This window comes from Gopherus flavomarginatus, chromosome 3 (assembly GCF_025201925.1).
Source record: "Gopherus flavomarginatus isolate rGopFla2 chromosome 3, rGopFla2.mat.asm, whole genome shotgun sequence".
NCBI lineage: Eukaryota > Metazoa > Chordata > Testudines > Testudinidae > Gopherus > Gopherus flavomarginatus.
This window is the reverse complement of record NC_066619.1, coordinates 47,988,134-48,009,583: the sequence shown is the minus strand read 5'-3', so window position 1 is coordinate 48,009,583 and position 21,450 is coordinate 47,988,134. Positions and strand designations below refer to the sequence as shown.

General features: G+C 42.0%; 1 protein-coding gene across 4 annotated transcripts in view; it reads left to right on the top strand.

The window, feature by feature from the left end:
• The window catches only part of SV2C (synaptic vesicle glycoprotein 2C), a 245,395-nt gene that overhangs the window by 56,574 nt on the left and 167,371 nt on the right, over positions 1–21,450 (top strand). For 3 of the 4 annotated variants that reach the window (XM_050944578.1, XM_050944574.1, XM_050944575.1), the window contains exon 1: positions 16,622–16,878. The exons of the other annotated variant lie outside the window; for it this stretch is intronic. The gene's annotated coding sequence lies outside the window, so the exon portion shown is untranslated. Of the gene's footprint in view, positions 1–16,621; positions 16,879–21,450 lie in introns of those variants that run through there. 4 annotated transcript variants of the gene reach the window in all.

Sequence of the window (21,450 nt, the reverse complement as noted above, 5' to 3'; positions counted from 1 at the left end):
AAACTGGCATGGATCTCAAAAAGCAATTGTAAATAAGGAATCATCATCTAAAAGGGTTCTACATGCATCCGATCTTGGCCCGATGTTGTTCAATATCTTTATTAGTGATCTAGAAGAAAAAATCTTTACAGATGACACACAAATTGATGGAGTGATAAATAATGACATGTAAGTTCTACAGCAACATTTTGGATAGCTTAGTAAGTACGTGCATTTTAATACAGCAAAATGTAAGGTCATACATCTAGGAATTAAGAATATAGATTTCACACACAAGACGTGTACTGTATTTTGGAAGTAGTGATCATGGTGGATAACCAGCTGACCATGAGCTTCTAGTGTTATGGAGTAGCCTAAAAAAGCCAATTCAATCCTTGGATGTATAAGTAGGGAAATATCAAGTAGAAGTAGAGAGAGATTCTTACTTTTGGGTACAGCCATTACTGGAATACTGTGTCCAATTCTAGCATCCATACTTTAAAAAGGATGTTGGAAAGAATTTAGAAAAGAGCTATGAGAATCATTCATGCCTGTCTTATAGTAAGAAACTTAAGAAGCTCAATGTATTAATTTATCCAAGGGAAGGTTAGGAGGTGAGTTGATCAGAGCCTGTAAGTACCTACAAGGGGAGAAGATTTCTGATAGTAGACCACTCTTTAATCTGCAGACAAAGGCATAACATGATCCAATGCCTAGAAGCTTAAACAATATAAATTTCACCTAGAAATAAGGTGTAATTTTTAACAGTGAGGTTAATTAAACATTGTAACAACTTGCTAAGGGATGTAGTGGATTCTCCATCACTTGAAGTCTTTAAATCAAGATTGGATGTCTTCTTAAAAGATATGCTCTGGTCCAAGCACAAGATGTGGGCTTGATGCAGGAAATACTGGGTGAAATATTATGGCCTGTGTTATGCAGGAGGTCAAAGTAAAGCATCATAATGTGGCCTTAAAATCTAAACCTATAAACAGGCAATTTGAAAAGTTCTGTCCATCAGAATGCAAAGGTTTCTAAAGTTCCCTTCTACTCCTTGAAAGAAATAAGAGAAAAGATGATGGAATGGGAAGAAAGAGAAAGGAAAATTATAAGATGAACCGAGGAGATGAGATGAAATAGAGACAGCAGAGAGTAAACAGAAAACTTTAAAGAAGTAGAAAGTGCTTCTATATTCAGGAATTTACAGATTGCTGGACTGGATCAGACCCAGTGGTCCATCCAATTCAGTATCCTTTCTGAGAGTGGCGGTCTGTACTGGCTGTTTCAGAGTAAGGTGGAAGAGCACTGCAGATGGTTTGATGGGATAACCAGCTCACAGAGAGACTGTCTTCTTAACCCCTATTAGTTAGAGGTTGGTATATGCCATAAAGCATGAGTGTAAAGGATGCTGTTGGGGTTTTGTTGGTTTTTACTACTTACTGTTATAACTTTGTATGCTCTTGTTATCCACCTGAGTGTACAGTCCTTTTCTAAATACTGCTAAGCTCTTGGTTTCAATGATATCTTTTGGCAGTGGGTTCCACTGGTTAATTGTGTGAAATAGTATCTCCTTTCATAAGCTTTACATTTGACACCGTTTTGTTTCATTGAATGCCCCCTTGGTCTTGTATTAGAAGAGAGTGAATAGAAGTTCCCAGTCACCTTCTCTGTACCCATTCACTATTCTTTAAACCTTTAGCATGTCCTACCTTCCTCCTTTACATTTCAGAGGAAACAAACAGTCCCAGTCTCTTCAATCTCTCTTTATGGTGCGGCCTATTCTTTCCCATTGCACTCAGCCTCTTCTGTGGGCTAGTGGTGGTGGGGCAAGCATGGGTCAGGGCCTGCAATTCTGACTAGCCCTAACCAGCGGGGTAGGAGGATATGCAAGAGCATGGCTCCTTGCACTCCTTCCCACTCATCCACAGAAAGGCAGTCACAGGCTGGCCTAAACGTTTCTTTCAGATGTTATCTATAGAAGATTGGGCTCACTTTTGCTTTCTTCTCTCCTATTTCCAATTTCTATTTCATTTTATATTAAATGAGGGCTGGGTTCAGGGATGACACAGTAGGACAGATGGCCCAGCAACAGGCCCACAGTCCCACTAACGCAGCTACTAATGCTTCCCAGGGTTAATTACGTGTGTTTTTGGTAAGATATTTAAAGGACTAGTTTTTCTTTCTTGTTTTACACTGCTTGATTAAAAACAATAAGGAACCAAGAGCTACCTCACACAACCTCTGAATGCAATTTCTCCAGTTTTCTTTAAAATTTTCTGAAAGAAAGTGACCCTAACCTTGCATCAAAACATCTAGAGTTTCCATGTGGCCCTGCTTATGCCACTGTTAATTACTAAGTGTGGGGTTTTCAAAAATGCCTAAGTATCTGAGGTGCCTAGGTTACAGAAAAAGAATGAGACTTGCATTCCTCAGTTACTTGGATACTTTTTAAAATTGTACTCTAAGTGCCTACATTGCGCTTAGCTCTTTATGTGGCATAAACAAAGATAGCACTTGTCCTGAGTCGTTTGCAGTCTATGATACCCGGAAAAGCAAGATGCCCTGGGAAACAAGAGATAGTGATAACTAAGACAGATGTGGCAATTTCCTGCAATATCCTGGACACCATATTGCATTAAGTATCTTAGGAGTTCATTGTATTAAAAATGCAGATGTTTATGTATTATTGTGGGACTGTATGTAACCTCTCTGGGAGGAGAGACATGACTAAGGTAAACCCCAAGAAGTATTATGAGTTCCAAAGGACTATTTGAAACAATGTTCCTCACAAGAGTGAACTTTTAAAGTTAAGTGGATTTCCCAGGAAATCTCTAGGAGAAGGTTTATGCAAATGTACCACCTTTGGTTATGCAAGAACTCAGCCTTTTGAAGCTTGGCCTTGAGGAGGGGACCTTTGTCTGTGGATCACCTGTTACATGCAGACAATATAAGAGGCCCAAACTGTACAAAGGAGTGTTCTTGTTCTGAGAAAAAGGCATTATGAACTTGTAACCGCAGAAAAAACATCTGTTTAGGGCTTGAAGGACTGACTCCTATCAGACCCCTTGGAGTTGGGGTGATCTCTGGTAAGCTTATTAGCATGCTTGCAGGTTTCTTAATTGTTTTAATGTTTTCTATGTAATGCTTTCACCTCAAGAATATGTATTTGCATAGAAAGAGTTGTGTTATAAGGTTGCTAGGTGTCTAGTTTTCAACCAAACACCCAGTTGAAAAGGGACCCACACCACACAGTGAAAATGAGCAAGTGAGGGAGGGATGTTGGATGGAGTGAACAGGGCAGAGCCTCAGAGAAGGGGCGGGGCAAGGGTGTTTGGTTTTGTTTAGCCAGAAGGTTGTGGTACCTTATAATTGTGGGCAATTATGCTATTTATCGCTTCTGAGGGAAAAAGCAAAGCAGGCCTGCTTAGGCAGCATATTTTGCTGGGGAACTCACAATGGAGTCAGGGAACTGTGCAGCCAGGAAAAACCCAAATAAGGGAGAAACCTGTGTCTCCACCAAAGAGAGGTGGCTGCTGGGGGATTAGAAACCTAAGAGTGGGTGCCCTTGGTGGACCATAAAGTGGAAATACAGGTGCAGTTACTCTGAACTGTGACATAAACTTAAGGCTGTTACTATTTGTCTTTTCTCTCTCTCTCCCCTCCCGCCGCGCCCCCACTCCCTCTGCTTTTCTCCAGTTATATAACGTTGAGGTGCAGAGGGCATTTGGCTGACATGGGTTACTGTTTGTGGGCTTTGTGGAAAATTTTTTTTGATTAAAGTGTGGTATACAGTAAATTAATTACTAGTTGTATCTGCAGTACATATGCAATAAGAATATTACATCTCAGTTTGGAGGTTGTAGTAATTATATGTAATCAAAGAAACACCATTAGATGAAGAAAACCTGAATCCTGTGGTGCCCTTATATGCCACCATATTTTGTGCATTTGCTCTAAGGAGGCTGACAAAAGGAAAAAATATGTAGTGACAGTAAAATAACCTTTGATACATGCAGCATATTCTAAGTCAAACTCTTATTTCTTTCAGAAAACCTAAATCTGTGCTGTGATTATGTTACAACAGAATTCATAAATATATGTGCATCTGATACATATAAACAATATTTCAATTAAAGATATGTTTTATTAATTTTGCTTATGAAACCGAAGCTAGAAATGTGTCAGGACAATGTTTCCTGTCCAATATTTTTTGTCTCTGTTTTTACTTTCATACTTACATTCATTGCATTGATGCCTCTTTTAATAAAAAAAACTATGTAAAACTCTAAAGCCCCATTACAAGTTGATCAGTTTGATTCTAAAAGCTATGCCACACTAAAAATAGAAATAAACTTGACTTCCTATGAGCTTTCTATAGCCATTTTAAAATCCGTGTCATCTTGGAGAAGTTGGCATGCTTAATATGAAAAATGTAAGGTTAGGGAAAGAATATTAATTGAAGATGAACTGCCAAATATAGTGGGGAAAATTATTCAAGACAAACACATTGAAAGGCTAATGTTCCCCAGAACATAAGCTGATAATATTTAGTGTATTATGAAACCGCAGATACTGCATTAAAATTAATGCCATGACAAATGTTATTGGAGAAGGCCCAGTGAACATTTTTTAGATTTGATTTGCAAATTATTTGACTCAGGAAAGACTTCAAGATATCTAATATAGAAATGACAGAACAATCAAATGACAGTGCAGACCAAAAGCAAGAGAGGAAGCAGGGTGAAAATAAACCTCATTCAGAGCCACAATATGAAATATCTAGTCATATTGTTGAGCAGTAACTCACATGAATAATTCAGTGGGACTACTCAAGATCTCCAGTGTGAGTAGGGGTTTCACAGTCTGCCCCTGAATGAGTATGTAGTATGGGGTGGTGGGTTGTGACCATTTATAAACTACTAAGGTTGTATCTCTCTAAACGCAGATGTCCATATAGCTGATTTTCAAAATCCTGTAATGGAAGAAGAAAATAACACATGTTTTCCTGCTCCGCAGATGATTGCTGTACTTTCTGCACACCAAAGAGGATATTTTAGTATTTTGGATTTATGTCAGTGACTCATCAGTTCAGTATAAATCTCTACGGTCATTTTACTGTGTGAATCAAAGGCAACTTAATGGATGGTATCACCCCTGTATTTCAAGATGTTTGAAGGTTATATTTTTTAAATTAGCCAGCCATTGGGGGCATTTGCAGGCATACTGGAACAATTTTTATGGTTGGGGTGCTGATGATGGAAACCAGGGAAGCCATGTATTTGGTGTTTGTTATTACTACTTCAGGTCATGGGGTGCGGCAGCACCCCTAGTTCCAGCAGCACTGGGCATTTGTGTACAACAATCCACTCTATAGAAAAGTTAGGGCCCAATCTGCACCCACTAAAGTGGCAAATCTTTCATTGACTTCAGGGGGAGCAGGATTAGGCTCCTAAAGTTTAAGATAATGCCCTTCCACTGGCATGCTGCCAAGCAGCTGGAGCCAGGGCTGAGGACTGAGTGTAAGGGTATCCGGATCGGCAGGCAGCGATCGATCCAGTGGGGATCGATTTATCACGTCTAGTCTAGACGTGATAAATTGACCCCTCCGGAGCGCTCTCCCATCGACTCCTGTAGTCCAGCTTGGCAAGAGGCACAGGCAGAGTTGACGGGGGAGCAGCATCAATCGACTCACCGCAGAGAAGACACCACAATAAGTCGATCTAAGTATGTCAACTTCAGCTACGTTATTCCCATAGCTGAAGTTGCATAACTTAGATCGATTCCCTCCTACCCTCCCCAGTGTAGACCAGGGCTGAGAGGTGTGCAAAATGAGTGTAATTTAGGTGCCAAGCCAATGAAAAAGGATGTAGCAGGAAAAGCAACTACTAGGAAGGATCAAAAGAGGGTATGGGAGAGGCCTGCTTTATTTCACACCTTCCTGTAAGCTGTAGTTCCTGTTCATCCACTTCAACCCACCAAGTGTGTGAGCTACACTTTGCAACCCACTCCTATTACTATCCTCATCAGCTTTCTGACCAATCTAATTTGATGTGTAACTTACATCGCCAGTTAAGTTGCTGTTTACCATTTGTATTGCAACAGTAGCTAGAGGCCAATCAGTTGAAGGTATCATTGTGTTAGGTGCTGTACAAATGTAATAAATGAAAGCCCTGCCCCAAAGAGTTTACAGTCTCATGCGGAATTTAGCCCAGATTTTTATGGGATTTATGGCCACTTGCTAGGGTTGCCATCTCCGGGGTACCAAAAAGGGGACAGCCACAATGATCCTGAGTCCATTCAACTGGACATCTTACAGAGTCTACTGACACCCTTACAGATTTCCAAGGACAGCTACCTTGAAAAAGTGATGATCGTGGGAAAACTTAGATAGGTAGCAATCCTGCCACTTACACCAGGTCTTGATTTTGCCCATTCAAGTGCTGCTGAAAAGGTTCTAACTTAATTTTTAGGTTCAGTTTCATAAACATCTCTGCTCTCTGTAAGAGGATTGTGAGCTGCTATTTCTAGAACTCACCTTACATTTGTGCATGTTCCCCTGCTGTTCTTGAGACTTATCCTGCACCCATTCAAATCAGTGGGAGTTTTGCCTTACCACTTACTCAAGAAAGTGACAGTCTGAACAGAAGTGTTAGGAGGACTTAGCCCAGTAAACTATAATTCTGCATCAAAGTAGCATACTATGGCACATTTCACCAGCGCAATATGTTCCTAGCACTTGCAAGAATAAACAATGCAGATGATCCTCTTCAGATGCATAGATAGATGATAGAGAGCTTTCTGAACTTTATCTCAACCTGTGGATTACACATTTTACAAATGCAAAATTCAGCACTCAGGGTTGCCATAGGTATAATTTGTATCCAGGACTGTGGATGCATAATCCAAAAAATGGATTATTTACAGAAATCCATCTGCTGTATGTAGGCTGTGAGAGATACTGTTGATAATACTCTTCACTTTTAAAGGTAGCCTTGGTATAATTCAATGCTAGTTATTCATCTATTAGTTAAAAGAAATGAAGGCAATTTCTATCTCTAAACACCACGTTAGAGAATTCACTTATATGTGAATAGTTTATATAACTGTGAGCTGGGTCTGCAACATTGTGTGACACTTTGGCATGCCTGTCAGTAAAGTTCAAGGCTTGTTACAATTTTTGTTTTGACTGAAGCATGCTGTAGCCTAGGTGGCATGTGACAGCTGAAAAGTCAGAGTTAAGGTCTTATGCTAATCTGTTATTTCAAAGGAGGGGTGGGGCTTGTTTCTTATTTGAAAAAAATCCCTGAATTAAAGTGTTTTTAAGCTATTCCATATTTAATATCTTATGTATACTAACAAAGTTGTTTTACAGTGGAATAATGCTGCAGAATTCTCTACCCTTCCAATTCAGGTATTTCACCATGTGAATCCTTAAGTGAGTAGTCCCACTGAAGTGAATGACACTGGTCTTCTGAGGATGGGGGCTTGGGAGGAAGGAAATCTCCATGATCCTCCCTTAACACACATCTGTCTGTATCTTCTAGGCCAGAGATGGGATTTGCCTCCCTTATGGGAAAGGCCGCTCCTAGAGTTTGAAGAGCTCCTCCATTATGTATGGTCACATACATGCCACAATATGATTACCGCACTTACATAATTATATATTACCTAGTCATCTAGAAATCACTGAGCTATGTCAAATCGAGACCCACAGGTCTGGATGAGAGGATGTTATCCAATGTGTGAAGTCATCTCTGATGGGGTAGATATTAAAACCTAGTCAATAGAAACTTGTGGGAATTTGGTCCTGATATCTCCACAGTACACTTGGGAATTTGCCAATGTTGACTGGACAAGACCTCTGCCAAAGGCTTCTAGGGGAAAAACATACCTGTTCATCTCTGTAGACTTCCCTCCACCGTGTCCTAAGTAACAGCATCCTTCTCGTGGAAGAAGGCTTTGTCAGACATGTACCTTACATATGACAGGGGAACATCTGTCCATAGTGAGCTGCTTGGCACTGCAGTATGACTTTTAGGCACAGAACACAGAGTCATGACAGCATATACCCAAGGCACATAACGTGGAGATGCAAGAAATTGAAATGATATGCCCAAGGTCACACAGCCAGACGACAGAAATGCCTACACTACAGTCTCCTGCGTTCTCTATCTGCCAGGATCCCACTGCCTCTCCTTAATAATCTTTTGAGATTACTCAGGCTATGTCTACACTACCACGGTAAGTCAACCTACGCAATGCAACTCCGGCTATGTGAACAACGTAGCTGGAGTTGACGTATCTGAGGTTGAGTTACTGCAGGGTCTATACCGCGGGGGGTCAATGGGAGAAAATCTCCTGTCGACTTACCTTACTCTTCTCGTCGGCGGTACAATACAAGGGTTGATTGGAGAGTGATTTGCAGTCGATTTGGTGGGTCTTTACTAGATCCGCTAAATCGACCGCTAAATCAGAGCGTCGATCCCGACTGTAGTGTAGATCTGCCCTCAGACAGCAACAGCACAGAAACAGAAGTGCCACTGTCCAAAGGGAGAAATAGCTATTGCTTCATATATTTACAATGTCCAACAGAATTCAAACGCTAATAGATCTTCTCTTGGTGCGGTACCTGAGCCAATGGATAATGTTGCTCACAATAATATCGCTTGAGGATTTACTTGATTTCACCTTTGGTTGTAGAGTAGAGAGTTCCTCTGCTCCTTTTCACTTATGACTGGACTCCTTTGTGACTTATAAATCCATGGGAAACCCATAATTACTGAGGACTAGCATAAGCCAGGGCAGATTCATCAATTCTATACAGATCTATTTGAAAGGTTAATTTTATTAGACTGCTCAATATTAGATTTTTCTTCTGGTCATGCTTTTTTATTGTTGTTTTAATATATCAATGCATGTGTGACTAACAATCATTACACAAATTAGTGAGGGTCTAACTTGGCTAAGGACCATACATCTGCAGAGTGGGGAGCACCTCTTGTGGGGAGCTTTATGAAACCACGGTATGAAACCAATATATCAAACAAACAACGCACATTGTTTAAGTGCTCCTATTTTCTAATCTAGCACTCTTCTAATAAGCAACTCTCTTCATCAAGCTCCAGCTTCTGTTCCTGCAAATTACCTTCCTCCCCTCTTCTCCCCAGATTTCTTTGGAAATGGGATTTCTTGGGAAATGGGAATGGGAAAGTACGGATTATAAGCCCCCAGCTCGATATCAATCCTGGTCTAGAACACATTCTATTGCCCTGATTTGAAGACTTTGGTAGATTTGCCTGAGCATAATTTTCTTCTTGGATGGGTTGAGGGAGGGGAGTGTGACAAAGTGGGAATTTTCTGTAATATTTTTATGATGCCCCAGTGAGGGGGAAAAAACTCTAAATTTGTTCTCAAGGCAGGCTAAGAGACTTAGGCCATCTCTACACTTACAAGCTTACAGCAGCAGAGCTGTACTGATACAGCTGTGCCACTGTAAGAGAACTTGTGTAGCTGCATAATGCCGACAGGAGAGAGCTGTCCTGTTGACATAATACAACCAGCTCAATGAGTGGCAGTACTGTGTACATGAGCACTTATGCTGGCAAAATTTATGTCATTCAGGGTGTGTGTGTTTTTTTCACACTCCTGAGTGACAAGTTTTGCTGACATAAGTGCTAGTGTAGACATGGTCATAGGTATGTGTATGTGTCACCTCACTGTCTGAGCCAGACAAAAGTACTGAACATAAGAACAGCCATACTGGGTCAGACCAAAGGTCAGTCTAGACCAATATCCTATCTTCCAACAGTAACCAATGCCAGGTGCTGCAGAAGGAATGAACAGAACAGGTAATCATCAAGTGATCCATCCCCTGACACCAATTCCCAGCTTCTGACAAACAGAAGCTAGGGAGACCATCCCTGCCCATCCTAATAGCCACTAATGGACCTATCCTTCATGAACTTACCTAGTTCCTTTCTGAACCCTGTTATAGTCTTGGCCTTCACAACATTCTCTGGCAAAGAGTTCCACAGGTTGGTTGTGTGTTGTGTGAAGAAATACTTCCCTTTGTTTGTTTTAAACTTGCTGCCTGTTAATTTAATTGGGAGACCCTTAGTTCTTGTGTTATGAGAAGGAGTAAATAACACTTCCTTATTTACTTTCTCCACACCAGTCATGATTTTATATGCCTCTATCATATCCCCCCTTACTTGTCTCTTTTCTAAAATGAAAAGTCCCAGTCTTATTAATCTCTCCTCATATGGAAGCTGTTCCATATCTCTAATCATTTTTGTTGTCCTTCACTGAACCTTTTCCAAGTCCAATATATGTTTTTTGAGATGGGGTGACCAGACTTGCATGCAGTATTAAAAATGTGGGCATATCATAGATTTAGATAGTGGCAATATGATATTTTCTGTCTTGTTTATCTATCCCTTTCCTAATGATTCCCAACATTCTGTTAGCTTTTTTAACTGCCGCTGTGCACTGAGTGGATGTTTTCCGAGAACTATCCACAATGATTCCAAGCTCTTTCTTGAATGGTTATAGCTAATTTAGATCCCATCATTGTATATGTATAGTTTGGATTATGTTTTCCAATGTGCATTACTTTGCATTTATCAACATTGAATTTCATCTGCCATTTTGTTGCCCAGGCACCCAGTTTTGTGAGATCCTTTTGTAACTCTTCACAGTCTGTTTTGGACGTAATACAAAACTACTCAAGATAGTTATCTGCAAATTTTGCCAGCTCACTGTTTACTCCTTTTTCCAGATCATTAATGAATATGTTGAACAGTACTGGTCCCAATATACACCCCTGGGGGACACCACTATTTATCTCTCTATTCTGAAAACCAACCATTTATTCCTACTCTTTGTTTCCTATCTTTTAACTGATCCAGGAGATGGACCTTCCCTTTTATCCCATGACAGCTTACTTTGCTTAAAAGCCTTTGGTCAGGGATCTTGTCACAGACTTTCTGAAAATCTAAGTATACTATATCCACTGGATCACCCTTATCTTCATGTTTGTTGACCCCTTCAAAGATTTCTAGTAGATTGGTGAGACATGATTTCCATTTACAAAAACCATGTTAACTCTTCCCCCAGCAAATAATTTTCATCTGTGTGTCTGATAATTCTGTTCTTTACTATAGTTTCAACCAATTTTCCCAGTACTGAATTTAGGCTTACCAGCCTGAAATTGCCAGGATCGCCTCTGGAACCTTTTTAAAAAATTGGCATCACATTTGCTATCCTCCAGTCATCTGGTAGGACCCCATATCATTGGAAAATCCAAAAAGATAATAGAAAACCCAATCACCAGGATATTGATATCTAGCAGCCAATGACCCAGAGGCAGATGGATTTCCCCCATCTTTTGGCAGGAAAGCTGAGCAAAGGTCCCAGCTCAAGAACAAAGGACTGGAAGGTGTAAAGTGAGGGATAAAATGTTGGCTTCTGTAGAAAACTGAGAGCTCTCTCACCTGGGAACTGACTGAGGAGATCAGACTGAGAGACACACAGGGCCTGAACAAGAGGTACACTACAGCTTGGGGGTTGGGCCTCAGGACATCCAGATTTTGTGTGCCATGTGACTAATAAATGGTTACCTTGTTTTGGAAAGGTCAGTGGTGAATGCTCGGGAAATACCAAGAACCACAACAGAACAGACTTGAAAAACTGTGCAGGGAACAGCAATTGCTGGGGATCTTCTAGGATTTCTTTGCTTTATGTCTGCATTTGTGACCCTGAGCCTACTTACAGGGAGGACTATCAGGAGAGAGGGGTGAGGATTTGGAGTCATAAGGGAAGAGGAGGCGAAGGTGAGAAACTGATTCCTCTGTGCTCCTAGCAGTTCTGGGGACCTCTGAGGAATGGGGGGTGGGGGAGTCCTGATCACAGCATAAAGTCTGTGATAAAGTCTCACCTTTTGTCTCTGAAAAAAATTTTTTTGCATGAAGTCAGTCTGTTATGATAGCGTGTGTCTCAACGCTCTCAAATAGAGCTCTCTCTGTCTGATGGGGTAGGAGAGGAACAAGATGGCTGCTGCAATGACCCTGCACTATTGGTTATAAAGGCCTTTTGGGCCTCCTTTTGCTCTTTGGTCTGAGCATGATTTCTTGTCCTTAGGACTTAGATATGACCTACAAAACCGCTATACAGTTCCAAAACTTATTCTAATGAAATTTATCATGAGTTTTTCCTTTATTGGCTCACAAGAACCATGTCTTTCTTCTTGGTCACTCTACTTAAGCAAAAGATTTTCTTTTGAGGTACTTTGTAAAATCAAATAAAATACAAGATGCATTTTGTATTCAGAAATATAGCAACTTTAATTAGACCATAATGAATTGAATGGGAGACATTTGCTGCATTTCTTGCTTATGCGGTGATAATGACTTTGTAATACCTCCTTTTGTTGCTGATGAGAAAACATGGCAATCTGTTTTGTTTCCCTTTGAATATTATTGTATATTCTAAATTGCATTTTCATGGTGTGTTTTTTTAGATGATCAGAGTTGTTTTAACTCACACTTCTGACTGCAATTGTTACTGTCCTTGCAAGTAATACCTAAGATTACTATAACATAATAGGACTAGAGGAAAAAGGATTTTTTCTCTATTTTTTCTATTTGTTTGCTTTGTGCATTTGACAGCACTCTGTATATAGTCCTATTCACTGTTTCCCCTGGGTAGTCATCATATTAGTCAATTTCACTTGCTGTTTGTGTGAGTCTTTCACACCGCAACAGAGGAGAAAAGAGCGTTTGTAAAAGTAAGAAAACATTAATGAAAACCCAAAAATATAGGCAGGAAGACTCAGGGGAGACTGCTGTGCTTGAAATTACTTTTAATTGTCTAGAAGACTTGGTATATGTGAAAGCCTGCTGGGGTTCCCCAAATTGTGTGTTACTGGGTCACCCCCCTTAGCCTCAGCGAGAGCTTTGCTATTGCTATACTATATCTCAGCTCCTTGACAAATCAGTTTGGCAGTCCCTGCCAGCATACTCTTCAGGACACTGTTAGTCCAAACCTTGCCTAGCAGTTAACAATCAGGAAACTCCAATTCCTGAGTCCCTCAGAGAAGTCTTTCTGAAGCTCCTTCTTACGGTCATATTCATAAAACCGTATCAAATTAATTGTTCCTTTAAAGAGATAGTACTGAGCAACTTATTATCTTAACTGAGGTTAACAAACACTCTGTTTCAATGAAAGTACTGAGATAGTTTGTAGTAAAGTAAGTTTATTAATAAAAGGACAAAGGTGGAAGTGCTATCAAATATAAGGAATAAAGATAGAAATGGTTACAAACAAAAGTAAGATTATACTTCTAAAACATGAATCTAATGTAACAAACTACAGTCTTTTGTTCAAAGAAGTTTCTCACCAGTCTTTCTGCTAGTATGACTGACCAGTTTTTTTAACCAGGACACTTCACAGACCTCAAAATACTCAGTTCCTTTGTCTCCTCAGGTGATGGATAATTTAGGAATTTTCTCCCTCTCTCTTTATGATCCAGTAAACCTTTGAAGTGTGTTCTTCGGAAATATATCCCCAGATAAGTAGGGCCCTACCAAATTCACAGTCCATTTTGGTCAATGTCATGGTCGTAGGATTTTTAAAATAGTAAATTTCATGATTGCAGATATTTAAATCTCAAATTTCACAGTGTTGTAACTAGGGGGGTCCTGACCCAAAAGGGGGCTGTGGGGAGAGTCACAAGATTATTGTAGGGGGAATTTGGAATTGCCACCCTTATTTCTGTGCCACCTCCAACAGCAGCACAGACGTAAGGATAGCATGGTATGGTATGGTATGGTATGGTATGGTCATCCATACTTCCATGCTGCTGCCTTCAGAGCTGGGACCTCAGCCAGCAGCTGCCACTCTCTGACTGCCCAACTCTGAAGTAATGTGGTATTGCCACCCTTCTCTGCTGCTGCTGGCAGAGTGCTGCCTTCAGAGTTGGTCGCCTGTCCAGCAGCCACTGTTCTCCGGCCACCCAGCTCTGAAGGCAGTGCAGAAGGAATACTGCAACCCCCCTACAATAACCTGGCATCCCCCCACCGTGACCTTCTTTTGGGTCAGGAACCCGTTTGAGAAACGCTGGTGTCCCCCATGAAAACTGTATGTTAGGGTAAAAGCACACAAAAGACCAGATTTCATGGTTCATGATGCGTTTTTCATGGCCATGAATTTGGTAGGGCCCTACAGAGAATGTTCGTGTCCCCTGCTGGATGTGGACACCATGCTCATTCCTCCCCTGCTAGTAATTTCTAAAATGCAAGTGATCATTTCCTGCAAGCTCCAACACAAATGAATTGCCCATTGAATTTGGCCACACCAGTTTGAGGCGCTGGCCTCTTTTCTTTGGAGAAAAACCTGTTTATGCCTGGTTTAAACCTATTTTAGCCACATATTTCCAGAACATCTGTAAAATTCTTTGTGGGTTAACTATACATAATTCACACAGGAAGATTAATGATCAGTGTTAGTTTTTCAGTGATATATTACATGACATCTTTTGGGTAAAGATCATGACAACAGTGTGCCATCTGTCAAAGGGGTGCTCTTAGGGTCACAGTATACTTAGCCAGTATTGCCAAGAGACCAGAGGGTATTTGGTACTGGTGTCTTTCTTTGTTGTCTCTAGCCCCTTGCTATGGATCTTATTTGTAGCTGAGCCATTTTCTTTTCAGGTAATCTAACGAAGGGTCTGTTGAACTACCTGTGGGTTGTCTGTCTATTGAAAGGATTCCTTATTGAAGGAACTTCTATCTGCTCCCTTCAGTGTTTCCTCCCCTTCATTGTGGTGATGCTATATGCAGATCAGGTGTCAATTCTCAGTGCGGGACAGGGTGGGTCTGATTCTCCATCATTTACAGCTGGTGTAGTCATTGGCACCTATGAGAGGTGAGTGTAAAATGCAGATACCCATTCTGCATAAGTGTAAATGACTACACAAGCTGCAAAGCAATGAACAATCAAGCCGAATAGGTGAAGAGAAAAAAAAATCTGAGCACCATACCTTTTATTTAAACTGACTAAAGACAAGGGGATTTCTTTAGGGATTTTCTGTTAGTAAATCTTTTTTGCAACATTTTAGTATTAAATCAGCCATCGCTTGGGAAAAAAAAAAGGTAATGAGTCTGTAGGATGGAATGGCTTTTGAGAGCTTCTGGTTTCCTCTGGGAAGCAAGTTCTGACACCTGTAAGGCTTGTCTACCTTAAAACATGTGGAAAGTTTTTGAGGCGAGGACTGTCTTTTTGTGTAATTTGTTGTACAGTGCCTAGCACCACAGAGCTCTAATGCTGGTTTGGAGCCCTTAAATGATTCTGTATTAGAAACAATTAGCACTAATCATCCAAACAAGGACTGATCCTACAAAGCCTTATTCATGGGAGGGGTCATCCTGACTCATAGAATATCAGGGTTGGAAGAGACCTCAAGAGGTCAGCTAGTCTAGTCTCCTGCTCAAAGCAGGACCAATATCCAACTAAATCATCCCAGCCAGGGCTTTGTCAAGCTGGGTCTTAAAAACCTCTAAGGAAGAAGATTCCACCACCTCCTAGGTATCCCATTCCAGTGCTTCACCACCCTCCTAGTGAAAAAGTTTTTCCTAATATCCAGCCTAAACCTCCCCTACTGTAACTTGAGATCATTTCTCCTTGTTCTGTCATGTGCTATGACTGAGAACAGTCTAGATCCATCCTCTTTGGAACCCCCTTTCAGGTAGTTGAAAGCAGCTCTCAAATCCCCCTCATTATTCTCTTCTGTTGACTAAATAATCCCAATTCCCTCAGCCACTCCTCATGTGCTCCAGCCACCTAATCATTTTTGTTGCCCTCCACTGGGCTGTTTCCAATTTTTCCACATACTTCTTGTAATGTGGGGCCCAAAACTGGACACATTACTCCAGATGAGGCCTCACCAATGCTGAATCAAGGGGAATGATCATGTCCTTCGACCTGCTGGCAATGCCCCTACTTATAAAGCCCAAAATGTTGTTAGCTTTCTTGGCAACAAGGGCACACCGTTGACTCATATCCAGCTTCTCATCCACTGTAACCCCTAGGTCCTTTTCTGCAGAACCACTGCCTAGCCACTCAGGCTCTAGTTAGTAGCAGCAGTGCATGGCATTCTTCTGTCCTAAAACTAGTGTAAGAAGTCTAAAGTCACTGGACTGCAAAGAGAATGAGGGTTAGAGCATGGGGGGGGGGTGTCCCTAAACTGTAATGTCTTTTGGCAGACATGTTTGTACAGCACCTTGCACACTAATAGCATTGTGATATAATAAAAGGAGCAGCCACTCAGAAACGGGTGGATTGCTAAGAGCCTGCTCCACGCAGCTTCTAGGCAAACAGCCTTTCACACAGGCTTCTCTGCCATTGCCTCTACTGAAATAATAACTTCAGGACGAAGTGTGTGTTTAGATGGGTGTGGATTCCCCCAGAAAAGGGGGGTTCAGTTTAAGGGGGGTTCCCCGCACAGCCCATGCGCTGGCTTGCAGTGCCCCGATCTCATCCCCGAGGAGTCTGTCTGCTTGCGTGAGCCGAGATTGCCCACTCCCACGCCTTCAATTATTGTTCGTGCGCTGCCTCCCTCCCGCCCCGCAGTCTCTGTGACTCCGCTTCCCCGCCTTTGCCTCCCTCGCGCTCTCCCGCTCCAGCACTGCAGCAGAGGGAGGACTGCAACGTGCAGCCCACACAGCCCCTTGTCCGCCGGCTCTGTCACGCCTTGCGACTCCTCCAGGAGACGCCGCCGCCAGCAGCAGCGCCGCGCCGAGCCGAGCCCAGGAGGCAGGAGAAAGTGACAAGCTCCGTGCGCACGCGGGAGGCGGCTGCAGCTGCTCGGTGCGGACACCCCCGGGCGTCGGTGTGTCCTCGCGGGTAAGTGGCGCGGGTAAGTTCATGGGCGGCGGCGGCTGGTCCTGCCTCCGGGGCAACTTTCCCTACGAGCCTGCGTGTCTGAGAAGCTGCAACTTTTCCCCGGCGCCCTGCGGGAGCCGCGAGCGGCTTTGCTCGCCGGGGCAGGCAGCGGATGGGCTGCGGCGGGGGATGATTTCCCGGGGCGATCTGACTTTGGCTTAGGGGGACGGGAGTGTTAAACAGTCTGGGGTGGCTGCCGGGCTACAGGGCGCTTCTCGGTACCGACGCCAGGTTGCCTTTCCCCGGGCTGGGAATTGCTTTGCAACTCGAGTGCCTTTGAAACCGACTCGCTTATTAAGCCTGGCTCAACTTTTGCTTGGCGAAGGGCAGCGATTGCAGGCTCCGTGGTCAGGAGGCTTTAGGGACGCAGTGGGAAAGCTGTAGAGGTGCTGGGGGCAAAGATGGTCTGAAAGATGCATGAAAGGATGCGGAGGAGACGGAGGCTTTCAGATGCGCGGGGGAGCCTGTTGTGTTTCACTCTAAGCGAACAGATAAATGATAACCGTCAGATCGTGCCTTTGGAACCCGCCCTGCCTTTCCCCCTTCCTAGGCTGCATGCAAGGAGCGGGACTCTGATTGACTAGGATGTTTTGTAGTGGGGCCCCCTCCCGAACTGCCTCCTTTGCGGCTTCGGCGCAAGGATAGGAGTTTCCTGAAGCGTGCAAAGTTGTTGGTCTCCAGTTGCTTTGGTGACAGATCCTGAAGTCCCTTAATTAAGCTGTGGGGGGGGGGTGGAGGAGACTAAGCCCTGGCAAAAGTCCCAGTGAAATCCCTAGGGAGTTCCAACCAGAGGGCAGACTGATGCCTCCACCCGGGTTGGTTTGCGGGACTGCAGCAAGGGAGGGGTGGTGTCCGGAGCGAGGAGCTGTGAAAAAGAGAGAGGGGCCGAAACAACGTGCTGAGTAGCCTGGGCGCAGACAGAACTCCCCCGGGAAATCCGCGCGCGTAACGCCCCCGGCCACGGGAAATCCGCGCGCGTAACGCCCCCTTGAAGTCCCCGGGGGAGCTCTGCGCGTGCCTGGGGATGCTGGACTCGCATGGTGCCCATGGAGGAGGAAGCTGGAGGGCTGAGTCATGCTGGCCGGGGCGGCCACGTAACATCTGTGCGCAAAGTGAGGCGGCCAGACTGGGGGAAAGAGGGAAAGGATGCAAATGAGGTGGCAGGGTGGAGGTGGTCGTCTCCTCAAAAGATGCTGAGCGCACCCAGAGGCTCTCGGGGATGAAGAAGAAGAAGCCTCCAGCGCTTCTTCCCGCAGAGAGTTAGGAGGCTGAGACAGGATGAGCCTGTACGAGGAGCAGAGGATTGCAGGGGGTAGCACAGCACGGGGAACCCTACACAGACAAACAGATGGGGGCTGTGGCCCGCCTAGCCTGGCTTGGGCTGCACTGCAGTGCAGTGCTGCGAGCTAACAGCAACTTGTGCTTGGAGAGGAGGAGGGAAAGGGAGCTGTTCCTGTGTCTGTAGGGTGCCACACTCTACTCCCCATCAAAAGGATTTTGCTTCATAGGATGATTACACATGGATTCAGAAATGGACAGGTTCCTATTGAGGGATCTTTACAAGCAACTCCCTGTTTAATTCACAATTGAGGACAGAGGATTTATGGAAAGGATTAGCTAGCACAAACAGGACATAAAGTTGTAGCCATAGACTCTGTGAAAGGAGTATAGTTCTGTGGAATCGCTGTTATTTCCCTGTATTGCCTTGGGAACTCCCTGTCTTTCATGAAAACATGTATTATTTAAGTTTTGTGATGAATTTTCTTTGCTTGGAAGTGTGGCGCTTATGGGAACTGAAACTTCCATTATGCTGTTATGTAAAATATTCATTTTTCTTTCTGTAGTTACGCATTTCTTTCCCATTTCCACTGAAAACAAAACACCATCAGACACACACTCCAGCCCTCTATTCCCTGCTGTTTATTGAATTTTAACATTTACTGAATCTTGCTAGTTACTTTTTTGTCTGTATCCTACCATTTGAAGACAGGCAGACTTCCTCTTTATAAATACCAGGGAAGCACAGAACCCTATTCAAGTACAACCATAATATATTTCAAGTGGATTTTTGTATAGATTTCTAGGAAAGCTTGCCGTAGGCCATATATTGACAAAGAGACAGTTTGCCAATTAACTTTATTGACAGAGCTAGTGCCAACAAGCATCTTTAAAAGAAACCTGTACAAGAAAAAGGAAGGAAAAAGCTTTAAGGTCTTTATTTTGGAAGCTTTTTTGGTAGTATTAAAAGATGACCCTGAAGATCAATAAGCACAGACAAGGCATTGACTTTCTCAAACATCAGCCGGATGTAAAATCACATACCATTGGCTTCTGAAAAAATACATTCTTTTTGTTTATTATTTTATCACAAATGAGGCCAGAGCTAAGTGCTTTCTGATTGTATACTGTATTTGAGAAATTTAATTATTTTTTTTATGATGCAGTGAAATGAAAAAGTTGTTTTTTTCTCAGTTTTCAGCAACATGGAATAAACATGCCACATAGTGAGATCATCCATAAAGCTTGTAGTTCTATTCTTAAAATGTGGTTTATTGCAGATGCAATAAATGATGTCATAACATGCTATATGCATGACCAAGACCACTATAAAATTATGTCAGTTCAAAATACTGTATATAGGCTTGCTCGGTCCACAAATTATTATACAGTAATGCCTGGTTTTAAATGAGTTTAAAAGACAATGCTTTCAAAGTACAATAAGTAAGCATTTATTCTCAGGGGCCCAGAGCTCCCACTGAAGTTGGTGGGAGTTTTGCCATTGACTTTTGTGAGATCGGAATTGGGCCTAATATGGTGGAAATATCTTTTAAAAAATAAAACTCTTTTTGCATAATTAATACTGAATTAGTGAAAAAAAATCCTGAATACCGTAAAAATTGTTTTGATCTAGTAACCTAATCACTTGGGCTATATGTTGTCAAGAATTTCTTGTGACCACATGCATCATAACATGCATATCAATGCTTGTTTAAACAGAAGCTCATCAATTAAATGAAATATCTTTTCAAACCTATGATAGAGAACCTGCTGCTGCCATGGTATTATATAGCACACAATGTTTTCATCTTTAAACAGATCAGGAATAATTTTTAAAATGTTGCAATGGATTGAATTTGGGGCTTGATTTCTTACAGTGTTTCTGTAATTTGCTAAACAAGAAATTTCTGTTTAGATCATTTTTATTAGTGTGTCTGAAATGTTGAGGGAATAGTACTAAGAAAACATTAAATCAGATTTTTAAATTTCTGTTTTAGATTAGAAAATAGCTTCAATTACTGAATAAAATATCACTTCTACTTTAAAACTGTAAGTTAAAAGATATGAGTAGCATTTGTACTTGATGAAATATTTATTTACTATAAAATTATAACAATAGGATGTAGTAACCTCTTAATTTAGTGGATCAGTACTCTTTTATAGAGTTATAAAGATTAAAAATATCTATTTTTGTGGAAATGCATGCACTGCCAGACTCTATTACACCATTTGTGCTCTGTATACAATTTAAATTGTTTGAAAAAGATAAATATCTGTTCATTAAATACAATCAAGCAAATATTTTTACAGGACTGGTAAGATTAGTTCTTTAACGGGAGGACAACAGTGACAATTATAAAAAGTACATTAAGCAAAATATCTTTATCTCTTCTCTGAATCATGTTTGAATTCTCACTTCTCCTCCCAATCTGCCCCCCTGGCAAAGAAATGTTTACATAACTCAGGCATAACCATAAAATTGCTGAAGATTCTATCCAGTGTACATCATGATATCACAGTGTTGTGTGATCTTAAGACTGAAATCCTATCAAAGTCTGACTGCATTTCTGCGAGCCAGCAGTTCGCATTAAGGCTTTAACATAAAACAGTAAAAGCCAGAAAATAAAAAGCTAAGATGGCCATTCAATCTCTAACTTCTAACTGAACTAGGAATTTATGATGATGATTAATAATACCAGCACTTACAGCACATTTGGCATGTAACATTGCACAGATCAGAGATCCCTACAAAATATATGCACACAGTGCTTCTATATCCTGGGAAATTTCCCAGAATCTGGGAATTTTTGAGTGAAATGTTTTGAATGAAAATTCCCACTTTCCCAAGTTGAAACATTTTACTCTCAAATTCCCAGGTTGGGGGAAATTTCCAAGGATACAGAAGCACTGGAAAAAACTTTATCTGGGAATTTTTCAACAGATTTGGGAAATTTTTAGCACTAGGTTGGGAAAAGTTGACATCATGATATAGAAGTACTGTATGCACAATGGGGTAAGTTAAGGACTTATGTCCGTTTGCACCATAAATTAAGGTAAAGCAGCATCTCTGCCCCTCCTCTACGGAAGCTCCCCTTTGTGGTCAGGTCTCTGCAGGTCTCAGTGTGTGTGCTAGGCCGGAAGAGCGATCTGCTCCCCACAACTCTACCTGTAGGTTTCTGATTGGAAATCTGTACAGTAATTAATGCTGTTGGTAGCAGTATTGACTACTTCCTTAGGCTTTTGTTTCTATAGGTG